This window comes from Catharus ustulatus, chromosome W, assembly GCF_009819885.2.
Source record: "Catharus ustulatus isolate bCatUst1 chromosome W, bCatUst1.pri.v2, whole genome shotgun sequence".
NCBI lineage: Eukaryota > Metazoa > Chordata > Aves > Passeriformes > Turdidae > Catharus > Catharus ustulatus.
In genome coordinates, this window is record NC_046261.2 from 8941845 (window position 1) to 8955306 (window position 13462).

At 52.8% G+C, this 13462-nt stretch overlaps 1 long non-coding RNA gene across 2 annotated transcripts in view; it reads left to right on the forward strand.

Moving 5' to 3' along the window:
- Nucleotides 1-861: 861 nt before the first annotated feature.
- Nucleotides 862-13462, forward strand: part of LOC117005065 — a 37607-nt gene continuing 25006 nt past the window's right edge. For both annotated transcript variants that reach the window (XR_004419760.1, XR_004419761.1), the window contains exons 1-3: nt 862-928; nt 10501-10635; nt 11661-11776. This is a non-coding gene — a long non-coding RNA (uncharacterized LOC117005065). The remainder of the gene's footprint in view (nt 929-10500; nt 10636-11660; nt 11777-13462) is intronic.

The window sequence follows — 13462 nt, forward strand, 5'->3', positions numbered from 1 at the left end:
AGAAAGGGAGATCTGTGAATTGCTGGAGAAAAACGGAATTGTAACGAGTTTTCTCAGCAACACCCAGATCTGTTGGCTCACTTGTTATTGCCTGCTCTAATTATAATAAATTACTTTTAATTGACTACTGCCGATCCGCTTCAAATTTACTACAGGGGGACCCGCGCCGCCATTGCCGCGGCTCTGGGAGGAGGAGGGGGACCCGGGCCGCCACTGCCGCGGTTCGTGGAGGCGGCGGGGGACCCGAGCCGCCACTGCCGCGGCTCTGGGAGGCGGCGGGGGACCCCGGTCGCCATTGCCGCGGCTCTGGGAGGTGGCGGGGGACGCGGGCCGCCACTGCCGCGGCTCGGGAAGGAGGAGGGGGATCCGGGCCGCCACTGCCGCGGCTCTGGGAGGCAGGGGGGGACCCGGGCCGCCACTGCCGCGGATCTGGGAGGAGGGGGGGGGGGGAACCGCGCCGCCACTGCCGCGGCTCTGGGAGGCGGCGGAGGACGCGGGCCGCCATTGCCGCGGTTCTGGGAGGCGGCGGGGGACGCGGGCCGCCTCTGCCGCGGCTCAAGGAGGCGGTGGGGAACTCGCGCCGCCATTGCCGCGGCTCTGGGACGCCGCGTGTGACGCGCGCCGCCCCTTCCGCGGCCCTGGGAGGCTGCAGGGGACGCCTGCCGCCACTGCCGCGGCTCTGAGAGGCGGCGGGGGACCCGGGCCGCCACCGCCGCGGCTTAGGGAGGTGGCGGAAAACCCCGGCCGCCATTGCCGCGGCTCTGGGAGGGGGCGGGGGACTCGGGCCACCATTGCCGCAGCTCGGGAAGGAGGAGGGGGATCCGGGCCGCCACTGCCGCGGTTCTGGGAGGCGGCGGGGGACGCGGGTCGCCCCTTCCGCGGCCCTTGGAAGCGGCGGAGGACCCGGGCTGCCACCGCCGCGGCTTAGGTAGGTGGCGGAAAACCCCGGCCGCCATTGCCGCGGCTCTGGAAGGCGGCGGGGGACGCGGGCCGCCACTGCCGCGGCTCTGAGAGGCGGCGGGGAACCCGGGCCGCCATTGCCGCAGCTCGGGAAGGAGGAGGGGGATCCGGGCGGCCACTGCCGCGGCTCTGGGAGGCGGCGAAGGACCCGGGCCGCCATTGCCGCGGCTCTGGGAGCCGGCGCTGGACCCAGACCGCTGATGCCGAGGCTCTGGGACGCGGCGAGGGATCCGAGCCGCCACTGCCGCGGCTCTGGGAGGCGGCGGAAGACGCGGGCCGCCATTGCCGCGGTTCTGGGAGGCGTCGGGGGATCCGGGCCGCCACTGCCGCGGCTCTGGGAGGCGGCGGAGGACCCGGGCCGCCACTGCCGCGGCTTGCGGAGGTGGGGGGGCACCCGGGCCGCCACTGCCGCGGCTCGGGGAGGAAGGGGTGGGGGACACGGGCCGCCATTGCCGCAGCTCAGGGAGGAGGAGGGGGACCTGGGCCGCCATTGCCGCGGTTCTGGGAGGCGTCGGGGGATCCGGGCCGCCACTGCCGCGGCTCTGGGAGGCGGCGGAGGACCCGGGCCGCCATTGCCGCGGCTCTGGGAGGCAGGGGGGGACCCGGGCCGCCCCTGCCGCGGATCTGGGAGGAGAGGGGGGGGGGGGAACCGCGCCGCCACTGCCGCGGTCTGGGAGGCGGCGAGGGATCCGAGCCGCCACCGCCGCGGCTCAAGGAGGCGGAGGGGAACTCGCGCCGCCATTGCCGCGGCTCTGGGACGCCGCGTGTGACGCGCGCCGCCCCTTCCGCGGCCCTGGGAGGCTGCAGGGGACGCCGGCCGCCACTGCCGAGGCTCTGAGAGGCGGCGGGGGACCCGGGCCGCCACCGCCGCGGCTTAGGGAGGTGGCGGAAAACCCCGGCCGCCATTGCCGCGGCTCTGGGAGGGGGCAGGGGACTCGGGCCACCATTGCCGCAGCTCGGGAAGGAGGAGGGGGATCCGGGCCGCCACTGCCGCGGCTCTGGGAGGCGGCGGGGGACCCGGGCCGCCACTGCCGCGGATCTGGGAGGCGGCGGGGGACCCAGGCCGCCACTGCCGCGGCTCGTGGAGGTGGGGGGGACCCGGGCCTCCATTGCCGCGGCTCAAGGAGGCGGCGGAATGCCCGGACCGCCACTGCTGAAATAGAGAAATTCAGATTTAAGAATTAAATATTTAGAAAAATTTTGATTTAAAAGGGGACTGACGAAACTATAGTGTCAGCTATAATTTACGGTGCTTGCAAAACAGGAAGAGCAGCCAAGCTGCAGGATGAAGTTGGCAGATTAAAATAGAAGAACAAAGACCCACAGGATGAGGGGGTCCCTGGGAAGAAAAAAAACTGATGCTGAAGTCCGGAAATTGACCAAAGGACTAAGAAGAGAGCATGCGCAGGAATACAAGGAGAAAAGTTCAAACTGGGAGGAAGACTCCTTACTTCATCTAAGACCCCCGAAGACCACCAGAGCGACCCAAAAAAGAACAATGCGCAGTCGCAAAGAGGCGTGAAACTAATTTCCATATGAAGCGGGGATAGGCAATGAATATGTATTAGGCGAATTGTATATTCCTAGTTTGTAGAGAATAAAAGGCGAGGCGCAGGTCGCCAAAGGTGTGCATGCTTTTGGAGGAGCGATCCCCCATGCACCTAGCGCTGAATAAATACATACCTACTCTTATAACTTATTTCTGTGAGTTATAGAGTGCTTTCCGCGCATCACTGCCGCGGCTCTGGGAGGCGGCGATGGATCCGGGCCGCCACTGCCGCGGCTCGTGGAGGTGGGGGGGGACCCGGGCCGCCATTGCCGCGGTTCTGGCAGGCGTCGGGGGACCCGGGCCGCTACTGCCGCTTATATGGGAGGCGGCGGGGGACCCACGCCGCCATTGCCGCGTCTTGGGGAGGCGGCGGGGCGCTCCGTCCCTGCCCGCCACCGCGGGAGGGGGCTGCATCCCTGCCTGCACCCACAGGGCAGCGCTGGGCCGTGGTGACCGAGCCCAGTGGCCCCGCAGAGCGGTAGCGCTGGGCCGGGCTACCTGGCCCAGTCGGCAGCCCCGAGGCGGCCAAGCCTTCACAGCCCGAGCCGAGCCAGTAAACCCCGCCCTGCCGCCATTCTGTTACTCTTTGGCAACTTTGTTGCACGCGGGTTATCGCTGCGAACGACAGTGCGGCTTATACTCGGGTGCGGCTTATTTATGGACAAAAAACAAAATATTTGCCAACACCCAGAGACGCGGCTTATACTCAGTGCGACTCTTATTCCTGAATTTACTGTATATTGATCAAATGTGTATTAATTTTCTTTCAAACCTGACCAAAAAATACTAACAGCCAAGAATGTCGTCCTGTTCACTTGCTGGCAGTGTGAAAGAGCTGTTTCTCCTGGACACCTGTTGTGAAACAGAAATTGCTCTCTGTTTGGGTTGATTTGTTCTGTTGGATTCATCAGCCCAGGCAGTTGCCTCAAAGAATATTGTCTTGGGTTACAATACAGGGTGTGATAAAAGATCCCTTCTATCACCATCTGTTGAGGGTGGGGGCAGTGATCCTTATCTCCGCAAGAGATGTTCTGCTGATGGGCCATCCATTGAAGCCAGGCTGGGCATTGTTCTTTATCTTTTCACAACCCATCCTTTCTCCAGGGAGGTATCTTCTGCTAATGGACCATTGAGTCCCACTGTGTGACTGATAAAATTACTGCATCCCATTGGAAGTTGCTCCAGCCAGGGGGAAGGGCCCAACATTTCTTACCAAGATTAAACAGAGATGTGGGGGACACCAAGGTAGCCCCTTTCTCCACTGAACTCCAGAGGGAAGCTGAATTTCTCCACATCATCACTGGACCTCTGGAAGGAAACTGCACCTTCTACAGGAGCACTGCTTCAACTGAATCACATCTGTCACTACAAAAGGACTACAACCACCATTTAATCAAACTGCTACCAACACCCTGCCTGATGGGGTGTCAGGTTGCACTCTGACTTTGTCAGGGCTTGGGGTCTGTTTCTTTGTAGTATTGTATTTTTATTTTAATTTCCCTAGTTAAAGAACTGTTATTCCTAATTCCCATATCTTTGCCTGAGAGCCGTTTGATTTCAAAATTATAATAATTTGGAGGGAGGGGGTTTACAGTCACCATTTCAAAGAGAGGCTCCTGCCTTTCTTAGCAGACACCTGTCCTCCAAACTAGGACAGATTTTGGTGCCCAACATGGGACTCGAGGGCATCAAGAGATAAAAGGGATAACAGTTCTTAAGTTATCTAATTTTTTTGTATGCTGATACAGAAACCTTATTAGGTGGCAATATTTTGTCTAGTTTACCCTGGTTTGGGTGGCACGTGATTGTGGCTGTATTTCTCCCATTTGCAGTCCCTTATCTCGACATGGGCCCTATAACTAAGGCTACTATGGCTGTTATCCAGTTTGCTTTATGGGTTAACAAGGTGAGGAATTCATGGATTTTTAACTTCCTTTGGAAGGCGGGTACATGAATTCAGGGCTATCACACACTCACCGTATATTTCTGGGGTTACTCTAATAATGGTACCTACTGTGAGGGAATGACACCAGGGGAAATTTTCTCCCAACCCTACACCCAGATTTTTGGGTCTACCCCACCAGTTCTGGAAGGGTTAAAACCTCCTCTAAATGCTTATGATATTATACAGTGGCTGGTGTTACTGATAGGCTTGTCCTATTTAACATTTAGAGATAAGGGGGGAGTGAGCTGGATAACAACCCTGATACCTATTCCAGGAAACAGAGATGGTGCTGCCCTAGAGCCTGACCCTGCCCCACAGCCCACCTCAGAAAGGAACCACCCGGAGTGGGTGGGGGTTCTAGTGAAGGAGATATGTGAAATGGGCCAGATGCTAAAGGAGTACCTTTCCCCAGCTGGTGAGAAACCCTCCCCCTGCCCTAAAAAGGGAGAATCCAATGATGCTGCAGTGGAACCTACTAACATTACGTCTGTCCAGGTTCCAACTAAACTACAGGGGCACTCACAGCCAGTAGCAATCGCCCCTGTGGAAACTAGAAAGTCTAAGACAAACGCAAAGCACCTAGACATTAAGGATAATAAAGGAGGACCCTCACAACCAGCAGGGGAACCAGAGGTTGAGATCGTCACTGAGTCCCTGTCATATGAATGTCTCCGTAATCTGCGAAAAGACATTGTACGACAGGGCCGTAAGGCTTTTACAATGTGATTACTTCGGGTCTGGGACTGTGTGGGTGCAGGTGTGCAACTGGATGGTACTGAGGCAAGGAATTTGGGACCTTTGACCCAGGACTCAGGTGTAGCTCAAGGTATTCGTAAGAGAGACAGGCCCCCTTTCCCTCTGGGAGCGGCTTTTAACGAGTGTGAGAGAGAGGTTCGTCCACAGGGAAAGAATGCAGGAGCATCACCATAGAATGCGCTGGAAGGCCCTTGAAGAGGGGATTCAACAGCTGAGGGAAGTGGCAGTACTCTTTGGGAGGGGTGGACAGCATGACAGTGACCCTGACAAGGTCAGGTGCACAGGGCAGATGCTGTGGAATCTGGCAAACCTGGGGCCATCTCAATACACCACCTTCATTGCAATGATTAATGCCGACAACAACCAAGAGACAGTGGGTTCTGTTGCTAACAAGCTCAGAAATTTTGAGAGCATGATCAATGGCCCAATGCACGCTCATGTCACTGCTGTGGTTAAGGAACTCAAAGAGGAGTTTAAGGAGGAGATGAGAGGGATGAGAGAGGAGATGAGGAAAATCAATGCAGCATCAGTGCGAGTCACAGGCCCCAAAGTCGGAACCCAATGCCCCCCAGCTAGGGAGAGAGGGTACACCCCACGAGCTGATCTGTGGTTCTTTTTACGTGACCATGGGGAGGACATGGGAAAATGGGATGGGAAATCCACTTCTGTCCTGGTAGTACGGGTGCGTCAACTCAGGGAGGGAAACAGTAACCAAGGGAGGTCTACTAAAGTGAAGGTAGCCTCAACTTCCCATAATCAATGTGTTGGGCATTACAGAAGGGAGCATAATCTGTCAGACCCACTTGAAGGAACCTCTACTATGTATACCCAGGAAGGAAATAATAACCAGGGCTAGAGGGGCCCTGCCTCTAGCCAGGGAGAGGCATGGGATAACAGGGTCTATTGGACGGTGTGGATCAGATGGCCTGGCACATCAGAGCCACAAAAACCCAGGGCATTAGTTGATACTGGTTCACAGTGTACTCTGATACCATGAGGACATGTGGGGGAAGAACCTGTTTCCATTGTTGGGTGACGGGAGGATCACAGGAATTGACTTTCCTGGAGTCTGCGGTGAGCTTGACTGGGAAGGAGTGGCAGAAGCATCCAGTTGTGACTGGCCCAGAGGCACCGCGCATTTTAGGCATAGACTTCCTCCGGAGCGGCTATTACAAAGACCCAAAGGGATACAGGTGGACTTTTGGAATAGCTGCTATAGCAGTAGAGGGTATTGAGCAGTTGAATGCTTTGCCTGGACTGTCAGAAAACCCATCTGCAGTGGGACTCCTGAAGGTGAAAAAGCAACAAGTGCCAATTGCCACCTCAACAGTTCACCACCAGCAGTACTGGACGAATCGAGATGTTGTGATCCCCATCCACAAGATGATCCGTGAGCTGGAGAGCCAAGGGGTGGTCATCAAAACCCATTCACCCTTCAACAGCCCCATCTGGCCCGTGCGCAAGTCTGATGGAGAATGGAGATTGACTGTGGACTATCGTGCGTTGAACAAAGTGACTCCACCACTGAGCGCTGCCATGCCAGACATGCTAGAGCTCCAGTTCAAACTGGAGTCCAAGGCAGCAAGGTGGTACGCCACCATTGACATTGCCAATGCCTTTTTCTCCATTCCTCTAGCAGCAGAGTGCAGGCCTAAGTTTGCTTTCACCTGGAGGGGCATGCAGTACACCCGGAATCGTCTGCCCCAGGGGTGGAAACGTAGCCCCACCATCTGCCATGGACTGATCCAGATTGCACTAGAAAAGGGTGAAGCTCCAGAACACCGTCAATACATCACTGACATCATTGTGTGGGGGAACATGGCAGTGGACGTATTTGAGAAAGGAGCGAAAATCATCCAGATTCTGCTGGGAGCTGGCTTTGCCATTAAAAAGAGCAAAGTCAAAGGACCTGCCCGAGAGATCCAGTTCCTGGGAGTAAAGTGGCAAGATGGACGGCGCCAGATCCCCACTGAGGTCATCAATAAGATCACCGTGATGTCTCCACCAACCAACAAGAAGGAAACACAAGCTTTCCTAGGTGCCATAGACTTTTGGAGAATGCACATTCCCGAGTACAGTCAGATTGTGAGCCCTCTCTACCTGGTCACTTGTAAGAAGAATGATTTTCCCCGGGGTGCTGAGAACCAGCAGGCCTTTGCCCATATCAAACAGGAGATCGCTCATGCGGTAGCTCTTGGCCCAGTCAGGACAAGACCAGAAGTGAAAATGTGCTTTACACTGCAGCCGGGAACCATGGTCTGTCCCAGAGTCTTTGGCAGAAGGTGCCTGGGGAGACTCGAGGAAGACCTCTGGGATTCTGGAGCCGAAGCTACAGAGGGTCTGAAGCCAATTACACTCCCACAGAGAAGGAGATCTTGGCTGCCTATGAGGGAGTCCAAGCTGCCTCAGAGGTGATTGTGACGGAAACACAACTCCTCCTGGCACCCTAACTACCAGTGCTGGGGTGGATGTTCAAAGGAAAGGTTCCCTCTACCCACCACGCCACCGACTCCACATGGAGCAAGTGGATTGCTCTCATCACGCAGTGCACCCGTATTGGAAACCCAAATTGCCCTGGGATTTTGGAGATTATTACGAACTGGCCAGAAGGTGAAAACTTTGGTCTCGCCAATGACGAGGAGGAAGAACAAGTGAGCCGCGCTGAGGAAGCCCCACTGTATAACCAACTGCCAGCAGATGAAACACGCTATGCTGTTTTCACTGACAGCTCCTGCCGCATCGTGGGGATGAACCGGAAGTGGAAAGCAGCCGTATGGAACCCTACACGACAGGTTGCACAAGCTAGAGAAAGAGAAGTTGGATCAAGTCAACTTGCTGAACTCAAAGCTTTTCAACTGGCCCTGGACATTGCTGAAAGAGAGAAGTGGCCAAAGCTCTACCTTTATACTGACTCGTGGATGGTAGCCAATGCTCTGTGCGGTTGGCTGGAAAGGTGGAAAAAGGCAAATTGGCAACGTAGGGGAAAACCAATCTGGGCTGCTGATGAGTGGAAAGACATTGCCACCCGGGTAGAGAAGCTACCTGTAAAAGTGCATCATTTGGTTGCCCATGTCCCCAAGAGTCAGGCTAATGAGGAATACAGACATAACGAGCAAGGAGATCAGGCCTCAAAGATAGAGGTGTCAAAAATAGACTTAGATTGGCAGCACAAGGGACAATTGTTCCTGGCTCGATGGGCCCATGATGCCTCGGGTCATCAGGGCAGAGACGCCACCTATAAGTGTGCACGAGACCGAGGGGTGGATCTAACCATGGACAGTATCTCTCAAGTTATCCATGACTGTGATACACGCGCTGCCATCAAGCAAGCCAAGCGGGCCAAGCCTCTCTGGTATGGTGGGCATTGGTCTAAATATAAAAGTGGGGAGGCCTGGCAGATTGACTCCATCACACTGCCTCAAACCTGCCAAGGCAAGCGCTATGTGCTGATCATGGTGGAAGCCACAACCGGATGGTTGAAGACCTTCCCTGTGCCTCACGCCACTACTTGGAACACCATCCTGGGCCTTGAAAAACAGGTCCTTTGGAGGCATGGTACCCCTGAGAGAATTGAGTAAGACAATGGGACCCATTTCAAAAACGGCCTTATCAACACCTTGGCCAGAGGACATGGCATTGAATGGATATATCATATCTCTTACCATCCACTAGCTGCCGGGAAAGTTGAACAATGCAACAAGACCACATAGAAAGTACTTAGTGAGGGAACCTTCAAGAATTGGGAAACGAACTTAGCAAAGACCACCTGGATGGTCAACACCCGAGGGTCCATAAATCAAACTGGTCCTGCCCCGTCTGAACTCTTGCACACAGTGGATGGAGATAAGTTCCCTATAGTATGCGTGAAAGGTATTTTAGGTAAGACTGTTTGGATTAGTCCCACCACGGGCAAGGACAAACCCATCCGTGGGATTGTTTTTGCTCAAAGACCTGGTTACACTTGGTGGGTAATGCAGAAAGATGGAGAAACCCATTGTGTACCGAAGGGAAACCTAATGTTAAGTGAGAACGGTGTGTAAGGTGTCATTATGCAGATGATCATAGAATAAGGGGTGGATAATGTCTTAGGTTACAATAGAGGGTGTGATAAAAGATCTATTCTATCACCATCTGTTGAGGGTGGGGGCAGCGATCCTTATCTCCGCAGGAGATGTTCTGCTGATGGGCCATCCATTGAAGCCAGGCTGGGCATTGTTCTTTATCTTTTCACAACCCATCCTTTCTCCAGGGAGGTATCTTCTGCTAATGGACCATTGAGTCCCACTGTGTGACTGATAAAATTACTGCATCCCATTGGAAGTTGCTCCAACCAGGGGGAAGGGCCCAACATTTCTTACCAAGATTAAACAGAGGTGTGGGGGACACCAAGGTAGCCCCTTTCTCCACTGAACTCCAGAGGGAAGCTGGATTTCTCCACATCATCACTGGACCTCTGGAAGGAAACTGCACCTTCTACAGGAGCACTGCTTCAACTGAATCACCTTTGTCACTACAAAAGGACTACAACCACCATTTAATCGAACTGCTACCAACACCCTGCCTGATGGGGTGTCAGGTTTTACTCTGACTTTATCAGGGCTTGGGGTCTGTTTCTTTGTAGTATTGTATTTTTATTTTAATTTCCCTAGTTAAAGAACTGTTATTCCTAATTCCCATATCTTTGCCTGAGAGTCGTTTGATTTCAAAATTATAATATTTTGGAGGGAGGGAGTTAGTTTACAGTCACCAATTTCAAAGAGAGGCTCCTGCCTTTCTTAGCAGACACCTGTCCTCCAAACTAGGACAAATATCCTTCATTTTCTTTGCCCACTACAGGTCACCTGAGACATGTATTCGGAAATGCCAGATCGGACGTGAGTGAGAAAAGAACATTTGAGGTTCCTGGTGTTTAAGAAATGAGGAGAAAACAGTGAGCCTGGCCTGTGGCAGTAGAGTGTGGAGGGTCACGTGGGTGGGTTAAAAGAAAATCCATTTCCATGATTGAACCAACAATAGTGATGTAAACACTGACAATTTTCAAATTTTCCATTTCAGAGCTTTAAAGAATACAAGGATCAGTTTTCAGAGAGAGGCCAGGGTGGAGTATTAAGTACGGAGTAATATACAGTTCTGTTGAATCAGGCCATTTATTTGAGTCGGAGTGCCTTAGAATCCCATTGCTATGACAGTTGATGGTTCTGCCTTTGTAGAGAAGGTTGTAGAGCTGGATAGCAATAGGGTTAGGAATGATAGGTAGTGGCCTGTCCCTCATGTTTCACTCTGTCCACAGAAACCTGAACCAACAGCAGACCCTTCAAAAACTCGCTCAGCCCCTAGAGATGAGAACAATGAGGAGCAACATGCCCATAACCATCCAGCGATGTTCAGAGCATGGAGTCACTATCACAAACAATCAATGACACTGGTAAGTGTCAGTTGTGGTTGGTGCTGTCTTTCCTGCAGGAAAGTGGTACAAGATTCTGAGCAAGCAGCACTTGCAGTTGGTGGCTGAGGATGCTGAGTGCAGGAGTCCTGGCAGGAGCTACAATCGCCGTCAGCCAGGGAGAGGTGGAGAATGGGCCTTGAGATGACATGTTTGGGCCCCATCTTGCAGGGATTGTGAGAGGGGCCAACCTTGAGCCTGAAGGCTTCCCAGACCCAGAGGAGGGAGCATGTCAAAGGCACTGAGCTCAGCCGTGGAGGATACGTAGGGGCTACAGTGGTCTAGAGAGTCCTGTCGCACTGCCCAGACTGGCTGAGGAGAGAGAGGAACAAAAAAGCTTGATCTGACAACACAGACTCTTTGGGGAGCTTTCCTGCCAGGAGCTTTTTGGGTGTGCTTGCTTACGTGGGAGTATTTCAGAGACCCATTCTGAAGTTGCAGGTTGAACTGAGAGATTAGGTGCCTTTATTTGCAGGTCCCTCTTATGCCTCTTCAGTGCAGTTGGAGTCTGCCTGGTTTTGATAAGCTTCAAAGAGATGATTATATTGTCCAGGAATCCTTACAAGCCTTACTGGGTTGCAGGGTTGTTGCTGTGCCAGGAGGAGAAGCCCTGCTTAATTCATTGTTTTGCAGGAATGAAAGGCGCTTTTCCTCATGATTTCCTGCCCTTTTGCAGCACTGGATGAGATTCTGATAGTGTCTTTCCATGTGTGCAGCAGAAACAGCTGACTTTTTCCTCATTTTCCATTTCAGAGCTTAGGAAGCATACAGAACTCAGTTTTGACAAGGAGGTTGCTTGCTAGTAGTAGCCGTTTTGGATTATTGAATTCTGAGGCATATGCAGTTCTGTTGAATCAGCCCACTTTAATTGAGTCGCAGGGCCTTAGAATCCCATTGCTATGACAGTTGATGATTCTGCCTTAGTAGAGCAGCTTGCAGAGCTGAATAGCAAGACGGTTAGAAATGATAGGTAGTGGCCTGTCCCTCATGCTTCTCTCTGTCCACAGAGCCCTGAACAGTGGACAATGCAGTGTCTCTCCCAGCACTGGGAGACGCGGAGAAAGAAGAGAAAAATATCCACAAGATTCCTGCGATCACAATAGGGACTCAATATCCTGAGCTGGTAAGTGCCAGTTGTGGCTGGTGCTGTCGTTCCTGCAGGACCGAGGTGCAAGTTTCTGAGCAGGCAACACTTGCGTTTCGTGGATGAGGATGCTGAGTGCGTGAGTCCTGGCAGGAGCTAACAATTCTCCTCAGCTAGAGAGAGGTGGAAAATGGGCTTTGATTTTTCATGTTTGTCCCTGTCATGATGCCCACACCTTGCTGAGATTGTGAGAGGGGCCAGCCAGGAACATGAAGGCTGCCTGGCCCCGGAGGAGGGAGCATGTCAAAGGCACTGAGCTCAACCCTGTTGGATAAGGAAGGACCACATTGGCTTGGAGAGACCTGTTGCACTGCATAGCCTGGCCGAGGAGCTAGAGGCACAAGAAGGGTTGATCTGAAAACACAGGCTCTTTGGGGTGCTTTGTTGCCCTGAGCTTGTTAGGTGTACTAGCTTACATGGGAGTATTTCAGAGACGCATTGTGCAGTTGCAGGTTGAACTGAGAGATTTGGTACCTTTATTGCCAGGTCGCTCTTTTACCTCTTCAGGCAAAGGTGTCAGTAGCAGAGTGCAGTTGGAGTCCGCCTGGTTTTGATAAGCTTCAAGGAGATTATTGTGTTATAAACAGGCCAGGAGACCTGCTCCTTTTTAAGGCCTTTATTAGAGGCCAGCTTTAGGTGGGGAACCTGAAAGGCTGCGTACACCACTGATGCTCCTTTTGGACAACGTGAAGGAGGAGGAATGCAGCTTTGTCCTAAGGCAGAGCTGGGCTTTCCATCCTCATGGATGTCCGTTGGGAGACTGTTCTGGCCTGTAGTCAAGAGGGTGGTCATGTTGGTAGGGTGCTGTTCAGGTCATAGCAAAGGAACAAAGCAGCTCGAGATGATAAATTCGTGTTCTGTGCTGTTTTCTCAACCTGGGAACCCTGTTTTCAGTTCCAGATGCTATTTTGGGCTCGTTGTTTTAAGGGATTTTTAGCACCAAATAGTGTCCCAGTGTCCTTTGCACCCCTTCATTTGCATATAGCTCAGTAACGGCACCCTCCTCGCAGGTGCCATTTTAGAGGAGCAGCAGAGGCGTTATTGGATTGAAGGGAAAGGGCATATAGGTGAGACAATTGGGGACTGGAACATTAGCAGCATATGGTAAATATTAACAACAATTACATTTAACTGGGTAAACATACAAAAACAACTAATTGCAATTGCCATTTAGTAACAGAATCGCGGGACTGATATGAACAAAGTTATGATTTTGCCAACCTGGACGTGCGAGCCCACCGGGCTCCAAGCCGAGCCGGAGCCCGCCCTGCCAGTTATTCTTCAGTCATACTACCAACTGGACGAGATAAATGAAATCAATATTCTTGTTCTTACAGATGAAATTTAGCAATTCATAACAGTTGTAGATATTCTTTTCTTTGTCCGGTTCTACACTACAATCCATCAAAGTATTCTGCTTGGCATTTGAATTAACATAATTTGTGGGCAATAACTCCTTCTGTCATAATGAAATCTTTCGGTCTTTGATTTCAGGCCCATTCCATAGTCTGGGCATTTTTAACCACTACCAGTGAATTTGTTTCAGATATTAAAATAGAGAGTAAAAACCATACATCCTTAAAGTGTGTTATTTGTAGTCCTAATGTCTAAATTACAGTAATTTCACGACCATAAGGTGCACCAGACTATAAGGCGTACTTTTTT